General features: G+C 59.1%; 1 non-coding gene across 1 annotated transcript; it reads right to left on the bottom strand.

Annotated features, from left to right (window-relative positions):
• Positions 1 to 7,802: 7,802 nt before the first annotated feature.
• On the bottom strand, positions 7,803 to 7,921 carry LOC148058451 (5S ribosomal RNA). Its single transcript, XR_015709838.1, has one exon. It is a non-coding gene; the product is annotated as a 5S ribosomal RNA (ribosomal RNA).
• Positions 7,922 to 10,000: the final 2,079 nt, after the last annotated feature.

Raw genomic sequence — 10,000 nt, 5'->3', positions numbered from 1 at the left:
CGGCCATCCACTCCAACCTTGTCCGACTTTGAGGCACCAGGCTCGGCCACCCTCCGAGCCTTTTCCTTCCCTCTCCTGTTATGGTGCCTCCCTATTAACCTCTAGGTGGTTGCGCTCGTGACATCAAAAAGACCACTTTTTGAAGAGCAGTCACACTCGGAAAAAATTTCTTTCGTCAGGCAAAAGAACCAGAGTACTCCGCGTCCATCCACTCCAACCTTGTCCGACTTTGAGGCACCAGGCTCGGCCACCCTCCGAGCCTTTTCCTTCCCTCTCCTGTTATGGTGCCTCCCTATTAACCTCTAGGTGGTTGCGCTCGTGACATCAAAAAGACCACTTTTTGAGGAGCAGTCACACTCGGAAAAAATTTCTTTCGTCAGGCAAAAGAACCAGAGTTCTCCGCGGCCATCCACTCCAACCTTGTCCGACTTTGAGGCACCAGGCTCGGCCACCCTCCGAGCCTTTTCCTTCCCTCTCCTGTTATGGTGCCTCCCTATTAACCTCTAGGTGGTTGCGCTCGTGACATCAAAAAGACCACTTTTTGCAGAGCAGTCACACTCGGAAAAAATTTATTTCGTCAGGCAAAAGAACCAGAGTTCTCCGCGGCCATCCACTCCAACCTTGTCCGACTTTGAGGCACCAGGCTCGGCCACCCTCCGAGCCTTTTCACTCCCTCTCCTGTTATGGTGCCTCCCTATTAACCTCTAGGTGGTTGCGCTCGTGACATCAAAAAGACCACTTTTTGAGGAGCAGTCACACTCGGAAAAAATTTCTTTCGTCAGGCAAAAGAACCAGAGTTCTCCGCGGCCATCCACTCCAACCTTGTCCGACTTTGAGGCACCAGGCTCGGCCACCCTCCGAGCCTTTTCACTCCCTCTCCTGTTATGGTGCCTCCCTATTAACCTCTAGGTGGTTGCGCTCGTGACATCAAAAAGACCACTTTTTGCAGAGCAGTCACACTCGGAAAAAATTTCTTTCGTCAGGCAAAAGAACCAGAGTTTTCAGCGGTCATCCACTCCAACCTTGTCCGATTTTGAGGCACCAGGCTCGGCCACCCTCCGAGCCTTTTCCTTCCCTCTCCTGTTATGGTGCCTCCCTATTAACCTCTAGGTGGTTGCGCTCGTGACATCAAAAAGACCACTTTTTGCAGAGCAGTCACACTCGGAAAAAATTTCTTTCGTCAGGCAAAAGAACCAGAGTTTTCAGCGGCCATCCACTCCAACCTTGTCCGATTTTGAGGCACCAGGCTCGGCCACCCTCCGAGCCTTTTCACTCCCTCTCCTGTTATGGTGCCTCCCTATTAACCTCTAGGTGGTTGCGCTCGTGACATCAAAAAGACCACTTTTTGCAGAGCAGTCACACTCGGAAAAAATTTCTTTCGTCTGGCAAAAGAACCAGAGTGTTCAGCGGTCATCCACTCCAACCTTGTCCGATTTTGAGGCACCAGGCTCGGCCACCCTCCGAGCCTTTTCACTCCCTCTCCTGTTATGGTGCCTCCCTATTAACCTCTAGGTGGTTGCGCTCGTGACATCAAAAAGACCACTTTTTGCAGAGCAGTCACACTCGGAAAAAATTTCTTTCGTCTGGCAAAAGAACCAGAGTTTTCAGCGGTCATCCACTCCAACCTTGTCCGACTTTGAGGCACCAGGCTCGGCCACCCTCCGAGCCTTTTCACTCCCTCTCCTGTTATGGTGCCTCCCTATTAACCTCTAGGTGGTTGCGCTCGTGACATCAAAAAGACCACTTTTTGCAGAGCAGTCACACTCGGAAAAAAATTTCTTTCGTCAGGCAAAAGAACCAGAGTTTTCAGCGGTCATCCACTCCAACCTTGTCCGATTTTGAGGCACCAGGCTCGGCCACCCTCCGAGCCTTTTCACTCCCTCTCCTGTTATGGTGCCTCCCTATTAACCTCTAGGTGGTTGCGCTCGTGACATCAAAAAGACCACTTTTTGCAGAGCAGTCACACTCGGAAAAAATTTCTTTCGTCTGGCAAAAGAACCAGAGTTTTCAGCGGTCATCCACTCCAACCTTGTCCGATTTTGAGGCACCAGGCTCGGCCACCGTCCGAGCCTTTTCACTCCCTCTCCTGTTATGGTGCCTCCCTATTAACCTCTAGGTGGTTGCGCTCGTGACATCAAAAAGACCACTTTTTGCAGAGCAGTCACACTCGGAAAAAATTTCTTTCGTCTGGCAAAAGAACCAGAGTTTTCAGCGGTCATCCACTCCAACCTTGTCCGATTTTGAGGCACCAGGCTCGGCCACCCTCCGAGCCTTTTCACTCCCTCTCCTGTTATGGTGCCTCCCTATTAACCTCTAGGTGGTTGCGCTCGTGACATCAAAAAGACCACTTTTTTCAGAGCAGTCACACTCGGGAAAAATTTCTTTCGTCTGGCAAAAGAACCAGAGTTTTCAGCGGTCATCCACTCCAACCTTGTCCGATTTTGAGGCACCAGGCTCGGCCACCCTCCGAGCCTTTTCACTCCCTCTCCTGTTATGGTGCCTCCCTATTAACCTCTAGGTGGTTGCGCTCGTGACATCAAAAAGACCACTTTTTTCAGAGCAGTCACACTCGGGAAAAATTTCTTTCGTCTGGCAAAAGAACCAGAGTTATCAGCGGTCATCCACTCCAACCTTGTCCGACGTTGAGGCACCGATGTCGGCCAAGTTCTGAGCGTTCCACCGCCGAATGCCACTGGTCCTCAACACAGCGGACTTCCAATCCAACCTTGTCCGACTTTGAGGCACCGAAGTCGGCCTCAGCCCGAGCCTTCCCCCGCCGACCTCACTGGAGCCCGCCATCCAGGGACCGGCGGAGGTCGCCCGCATGACCGCGGCAAAGTGTCTCAAAGTCGGGCACGACCGCTCGAGTCACCCGCCAACCCGGTCCGGGGCACCTCCAGGGACCGGCGGAGGTCGCCCGCATGACCGCGGCAAAGTGTCTCAAAGTCGGGCATGACCGCTTGAGTCACCCGCCAACCCGGTCCGGGGCACCTCCAGGGACCGGCGGAGGACGCCCGCATGACCGCGACAAAGTGTCTCAAAGTCGGGCACGACCGCTCGAGTCACCCGCCAACCCGGTCCGGGGCACCTCCAGGGACCGGCGGAGGACGCCCGCATGACCGCGACAAAGTGTCTCAAAGTCGGGCACGACCGCTCGAGTCACCCGCCAACCCGGTCCGGGGCACCTCCAGGGACCGGCGGAGGACGCCCGCATGACCGCGACAAAGTGTCTCAAAGTCGGGCACGACCGCTCGAGTCACCCGCCAACCCGGTCCGGGGCACCTCCAGGGACCGGCGGAGGACGCCCGCATGACCGCGACAAAGTGTCTCAAAGTCGGGCATGACCGCTCGAGTCACCCGCCAACCCGGTCCGGGGCACCTCCAGGGACCGGCGGAGGACGCCCGCATGCCCGCGACAAAGTGTCTCAAAGTCGGGCACGACCGCTCGAGTCACCCGCCAACCCGGTCCGGGGCACCTCCAGGGACCGGCGGAGGACGCCCGCATGACCGCGACAAAGTGTCTCAAAGTCGGGCACGACCGTTCGAGTCACCCGCCAACCCGGTCCGGGGCACCTCCGGGGACCGGCGGAGGTCGCTCGCATGACCGCGACAAAGTGTCTCAAAGTCGGGCACGACCGCTCGAGTCACCCGCCAACCCGGTCCGGGGCACCTCCAGGGACCGGCGGAGGATGCCCGCATGACCGCGACAAAGTGTCTCAAAGTCGGGCACGACCGCTCGAGTCACCCGCCAACCCGGTCCGGGGCACCTCCAGGGACCGGCGGAGGACGCCCGCATGACCGCGACAAAGTGTCTCAAAGTCGGGCATGACCGTTCGAGTCACCCGCCAACCCGGTCCGGGGCACCTCCAGGGACCGGCGGAGGACGCCCGCATGACCGCGACAAAGTGTCTCAAAGTCGGGCATGACCGCTCGAGTCACCCGCCAACCCGGTCCGGGGCACCTCCGGGGACCGGCGGAGGACGCCCGCATGACCGCGACAAAGTGTCTCAAAGTCGGGCACGACCGCTCGAGTCACCCGCCAACCCGGTCCGGGGCACCTCCGGGGAGCAGTGGAGGTCGCTCGCATGACCGCGACAAAGTGTCTCAAAGTCGGGCATGACCGCTCGAGTCGCCCGCCATCCCGGTCCGGAGCTCAACACTTTGTCGTTTTTTCCACTCCCTCCCCATTAACCTCTAGGTGGTTGCGCTCGTGACATCAAAAAGACCACTTTTTGCAGAGCAGTCACACTCGGAAAAAATTCGTTTCGTCTGGCAAAAGAACCAGAGTTCTCAGCGGGCTTCCAGTCCAACCTTGTCCGATTTTGAGGCACCAGGCTCGGCCACAGTCCGAGCCCATTCACTCCCTCCCCTGTTGTACTCGCTCCCTATTAACCTCTAGGTGGTTGCGCTCGTGACATCAAAAAGACCACTTTTTGAGGAGCAGTCACACTTAGGAAAAATCCGTTTGCGCTCACACCATCCCTCCCCATTAACCTCTAGGTGGTTGCGCTCGTGACATCAAAAAGACCACTTTTTGAGGAGCAGTCACACTTAGGAAAAATCCGTTTGCGCTCACACCATCCCTCCCCATTAACCTCTAGGTGGTTGCGCTCGTGACATCAAAAAGACCACTTTTTGAGGAGCAGTCAGACACCGAGGTTTTCTGGATTTATGTCCGTTTTCCTGGTTCTCTGACTCGGGCACCTTGTGACCGACATCCCCCCCTTCCCTGGTTCTATTTTGCCGATACTTTGGTGAGTTTTCTACCCGCAAACCAAGCCCCCCAAGCCCGCCGCCTGGTGGGGGAAGAGGCCCCCTGGTCCCGGTTCTATTTTAGGACACTTTGGTGAGTTTTCTACCCGCAAACCAAGCCCCCCAAGCCCGCCGCCTGGTGGGGGAAGATGCCCCCTGGTCCCGGTTCTATTTTAGGACACTTTGGTGAGTTTTCTACCCGCAAACCAAGCCCCCCAAGCCCGCCGCCTGGTGGGGGAACATGCCCCCTGGTCCCGGTTCTATTTTAGGACACTTTGGTGAGTTTTCTACCCGCAAACCAAGCCCCCCAAGCCCGCCGCCTGGTGGGGGAACATGCCGCCTAGCCCGGTTCTATTTTAGGTCACTTTGGTGAGTTTTCTACCCGCAAACCAAGCCCCCCAAGCCCGCCGCCTGGTGGGGGAAGAGGCCCCCTGGTCCCGGTTCTATTTTAGGTCACTTTGGTGAGTTTTCTACCCGCAAACCAAGCCCCCCAAGCCCGCCGCCTGGTGGGGGAAGAGGCCCCCTGGTCCCGGTTCTATTTTAGGACACTTTGGTGAGTTTTCTACCCGCAAACCAAGCCCCCCAAGCCCGCCGCCTGGTGGGGGAACATGCCCCCTGGTCCCGGTTCTATTTTAGGACACTTTGGTGAGTTTTCTACCCGCAAACCAAGCCCCCCAAGCCCGCCGCCTGGTGGGGGAACATGCCCCCTGGTCCCGGTTCTATTTTAGGACACTTTGGTGAGTTTTCTACCCGCAAACCAAGCCCCCCAAGCCCGCCGCCTGGTGGGGGAACATGCCGCCTAGCCCGGTTCTATTTTAGGTCACTTTGGTGAGTTTTCTACCCGCAAACCAAGCCCCCCAAGCCCGCCGCCTGGTGGGGGAGCATGCCCCCTGGTCCCGGTTCTATTTTAGGACACTTTGGTGAGTTTTCTACCCGGAAACCAAGCCCCCCAAGCCCGCCACCTGGTGGGGGAAGAGGCCCCCTGGTCCCGGTTCTATTTTAGGACACTTTGGTGAGTTTTCTACCCACACTGCATGTCCCCAAATGCCGCCATCTGGTGGGGGAACATGCCGCCTGCACCGGTTCTATTTTAAGTCACTTTGGTGAGTTTTCTGCCCACACTACGGGTCCCCAAATGCCGCCATCTGGTGGGGGAACATGCCGCCTGCACCGGTTCTATTTTAAGTCACTTTGGTGAGTTTTCTGCCCACACTACGGCTCCCCAAATGCCGCCATCTGGTGGGGGAACATGCCGCCTGCACCGGTTCTATTTTAAGTCACTTTGGTGAGTTTTCTGCCCACACTACGGGTCCCCAAATGCCGCCATCTGGTGGGGGAACATGCCGCCTGCACCGGTTCTATTTTAAGTCACTTTGGTGAGTTTTCTGCCCACACTACGGCTCCCCAAATGCCGCCATCTGGTGGGGGAACATGCCGCCTGCACCGGTTCTATTTTAAGTCACTTTGGTGAGTTTTCTGCCCACACTACGGGTCCCCAAATGCCGCCATCTGGTGGGGGAACATGCCGCCTGCACCGGTTCTATTTTAAGTCACTTTGGTGAGTTTTCTACCCACACTACGGGTCCCCAAATGCCGCCATCTGGTGGGGGAACATGCCGCCTGCACCGGTTCTATTTTAAGTCACTTTGGTGAGTTTTCTACCCACACTACGGGTCCCCAAATGCCGCCATCTGGTGGGGGAACATGCCGCCTGCACCGGTTCTATTTTAAGTCACTTTGGTGAGTTTTCTGCCCACACTACGGGTCCCCAAATGCCGCCATCTGGTGGGGGAACATGCCGCCTGCACCGGTTCTATTTTAGGTCACTTTTCTCACTTTCTGACCCACAAATAATGCCCCAAATGCCGCCGCCTGGTGGGGGGAACTGCCGCCTAGTCCCGGTTCTATTTTAGGTCACTTTTCTCACTTTCTGACCCACAAATAATGCCCCAAATGCCGCCGCCTGGTGGGGGGAACTGCCGCCTAGTCCCGGTTCTATTTTAGGTCACTTTTCTCACTTTCTGACCCACAAATAATGCCCCAAATGCCGCCGCCTGGTGGGGGGAACTGCCGCCTAGTCCCGGTTCTATTTTAGGTCACTTTTCTCACTTTCTGACCCACAAATAATGCCCCAAATGCCGCCGCCTGGTGGGGGGAACTGCCGCCTAGTCCCGGTTCTATTTTAGGTCACTTTTCTCACTTTCTGACCCACAAATAATGCCCCAAATGCCGCCGCCTGGTGGGGGGAACTGCCGCCTAGTCCCGGTTCTATTTTAGGTCCCTTTTCTCACTTTCTGACCCACAAATAATGCCCCAAATGCCGCCGCCTGGTGGGGGGAACTGCCGCCTAGTCCCGGTTCTATTTTAGGTCACTTTTCTCACTTTCTGACCCACAAATAATGCCCCAAATGCCGCCGCCTGGTGGGGGGAACTGCCGCCTAGTCCCGGTTCTATTTTAGGTCACTTTTCTCACTTTCTGACCCACAAATAATGCCTCAAATGCCGCCGCCTGGTGGGGGGAACTGCCGCCTAGTCCCGGTTCTATTTTAGGTCACTTTTCTCACTTTCTGACCCACAAATAATGCCCCAAATGCCGCCGCCTGGTGGGGGGAACTGCCGCCTAGTCCCGGTTCTATTTTAGGTCACTTTTCTCACTTTCTGACCCACAAATAATGCCCCAAATGCCGCCGCCTGGTGGGGGGAACTGCCGCCTAGTCCCGGTTCTATTTTAGGTCACTTTTCTCACTTTCTGACCCACAAATAATGCCTCAAATGCCGCCGCCTGGTGGGGGGAACTGCCGCCTAGTCCCGGTTCTATTTTAGGTCACTTTTCTCACTTTCTGACCCACAAATAATGCCCCAAATGCCGCCGCCTGGTGGGGGGAACTGCCGCCTAGTCCCGGTTCTATTTTAGGTCACTTTTCTCACTTTCTTACCCACAAATAATGCCCCAAATGCCGCCGCCTGGTGGGGGGAACTGCCGCCTAGTCCCGGTTCTATTTTAGGTCACTTTTCTCACTTTTCTACCCACAAATAATGGCAAAAAAAAATGCTTACAGCACCCAGTATTCCCAGGCGGTCTCCCATCCAAGTACTAACTGGGCCCGACCCTGCTTGGCTTCCGAGATCAGACGAGATCGGGCTCATTCAGGGTGGTGTGGCCGTAAGCGAGGGAAGCGCTTGTGAAATGCCCCAAAGTGTTGAAAATGTTCCCCAGGCCCCTGGTTCCCCATCCCCGCAGGAGGAGGCTCCCCAGGCCCCCTGGTTCCCCATCCCCGCAGGAGGAGGCTCCCCAGGCCCCCTGGTGCAGGAGGAGGCTCCCCAGGCCCCCTGGTGCAGGAGGAGGCTCCCCAGGCCCCTGGTTCCCCATCCCCGCAGGAGGAGGCTCCCCAGGCCCCCTGGTTCCCCATCCCCGCAGGAGGAGGCTCCCCAGGCCCCCTGGTGCAGGAGGAGGCTCCCCAGGCCCAATGGTTCCCCATCACCGCAGGAGGAGGCTCCCCAGGCCCCCTGGTTCCCCATGCCCGCAGGAGGAGGCTCCCCAGGCCCCCTGGTTCTCTATGCCCGCAGGAGGAGGCTCCCCAGGCCCCCTGCTTCTCCATCCCCGCAGGAGGAGGCTCCCCAGGCCCCATGGTTCCCCATCACCGCAGGAGGAGGCTCCCCAGGCCCCCTGGTTCCCCATCCCCGCAGGAGGAGGCTCCCCAGGCCCCATGGTTCCCCATCACCGCAGGAGGAGGCTCCCCAGGCCCCCTGGTTCCCCATCCCCGCAGGAGGAGGCTCCCCAGGCCCCCTGGTGCAGGAGGAGGCTCCCCAGGCCCCCTGGTTCCCCATCCCCGCAGGAGGAGGCTCCCCAGGCCCCCTGGTTCTCCATGCCCGCAGGAGGAGGCTCCCCAGGCCCCCTGGTTCCCCATCCCCGCAGGAGGAGGCTCCCCAGGCCCCATGGTTCCCCATCACCGCAGGAGGAGGCTCCCCAGGCCCCCTGGTTCCCCATCCCCGCAGGAGGAGGCTCCCCAGGCCCCCTGGTGCAGGAGGAGGCTCCCCAGGCCCCCTGGTTCCCCATCCCCGCAGGAGGAGGCTCCCCAGGCGCCCTGGTTCTCCATCCCCGCAGGAGGAGGCTCCCCAGGCCCCCTGGTTCTCCATGCCCGCAGGAGGAGGCTCCCCAGGCCCCCTGGTTCTCCATCCCCGCAGGAGGAGGCTCCCCAGGCCCCCTGGTTCTCCATCCCCGCAGGAGGAGGCTCCCCAGGCCCCCTGGTTCTCCATCCCCGCAGGAGGAGGCTCCCCAGGCCCCCTGGTTCTCCATCCCCGCAGGAGGAGGCTCCCCAGGCCCCCTGGTTCTCCATCCCCGCAGGAGGAGGCCCCCCAGGCCCCTGGTTCCCCATCCCCGCAGGAGGAGGCTCCCCAGGCCCCCTGGTTCTCCATGCCCGCAGGAGGAGGCTCCCCAGGCCCCCTGGTTCTCCATCCCCGCATGAGGAGGCTCCCCAGGCCCCTGGTTCTCCATGCCCGCAGGAGGAGGCTCCCCAGGCCCCCTGGTTCTCCATGACCGCAGGAGGAGGCTCCCCAGGCCCCCTGGTTCTCCATCCCCGCAGGAGGAGGCTCCCCAGGCCCCCTGGTTCCCCATCCCCGCAGGAGGAGGCTCCCCAGGCCCCCTGGTGCAGGAGGAGGCTCCCCAGGCCCAATGGTTCCCCATCACCGCAGGAGGAGGCTCCCCAGGCCCCCTGGTTCCCCATGCCCGCAGGAGGAGGCTCCCCAGGCCCCCTGGTTCTCTATGCCCGCAGGAGGAGGCTCCCCAGGCCCCCTGGTTCTCCATCCCCGCAGGAGGAGGCCCCCCAGGCCCCTGGTTCCCCATCCCCGCAGGAGGAGGCTCCCCAGGCCCCCTGGTTCTCCATGCCCGCAGGAGGAGGCTCCCCAGGCCCCTGGTTGGGAGAGGGGGAAAAAGAGCAAAGTGTTTAAAAATGCCCCAAAGTGTTGAAAATGTTCCCCAGGCCCCTGGTTCCCCATCCCCGCAGGAGGAGGCTCCCCAGGCCCCCTGGTTGGGAGAGGGGGAAAAAGAGCAAAGTGTTTAAAAATGCCCCAAAGTGTTGAAAATGTTCCCCAGGCCCCTGGTTCCCCATCCCCGCAGGAGGAGGCTCCCCAGGCCCCCTGGTTGGGAGAGGGGGAAAAAGAGCAAAGTGTTTAAAAATGCCCCAAAGTGTTGAAAATGTTCCCCAGGCCCCTGGTTCCCCATCCCCGCAGGAGGAGGCTCCCCAGGCCC

This window comes from Callionymus lyra, unplaced genomic scaffold, assembly GCF_982586985.1.
Source record: "Callionymus lyra unplaced genomic scaffold, fCalLyr1.hap1.1 HAP1_SCAFFOLD_81, whole genome shotgun sequence".
In the NCBI taxonomy this organism is placed as follows: Eukaryota; Metazoa; Chordata; class Actinopteri; order Syngnathiformes; family Callionymidae; genus Callionymus; species Callionymus lyra.
Note: the sequence above shows the minus strand (reverse complement) of the source record. Positions and strands in the feature narration are given on the sequence as shown.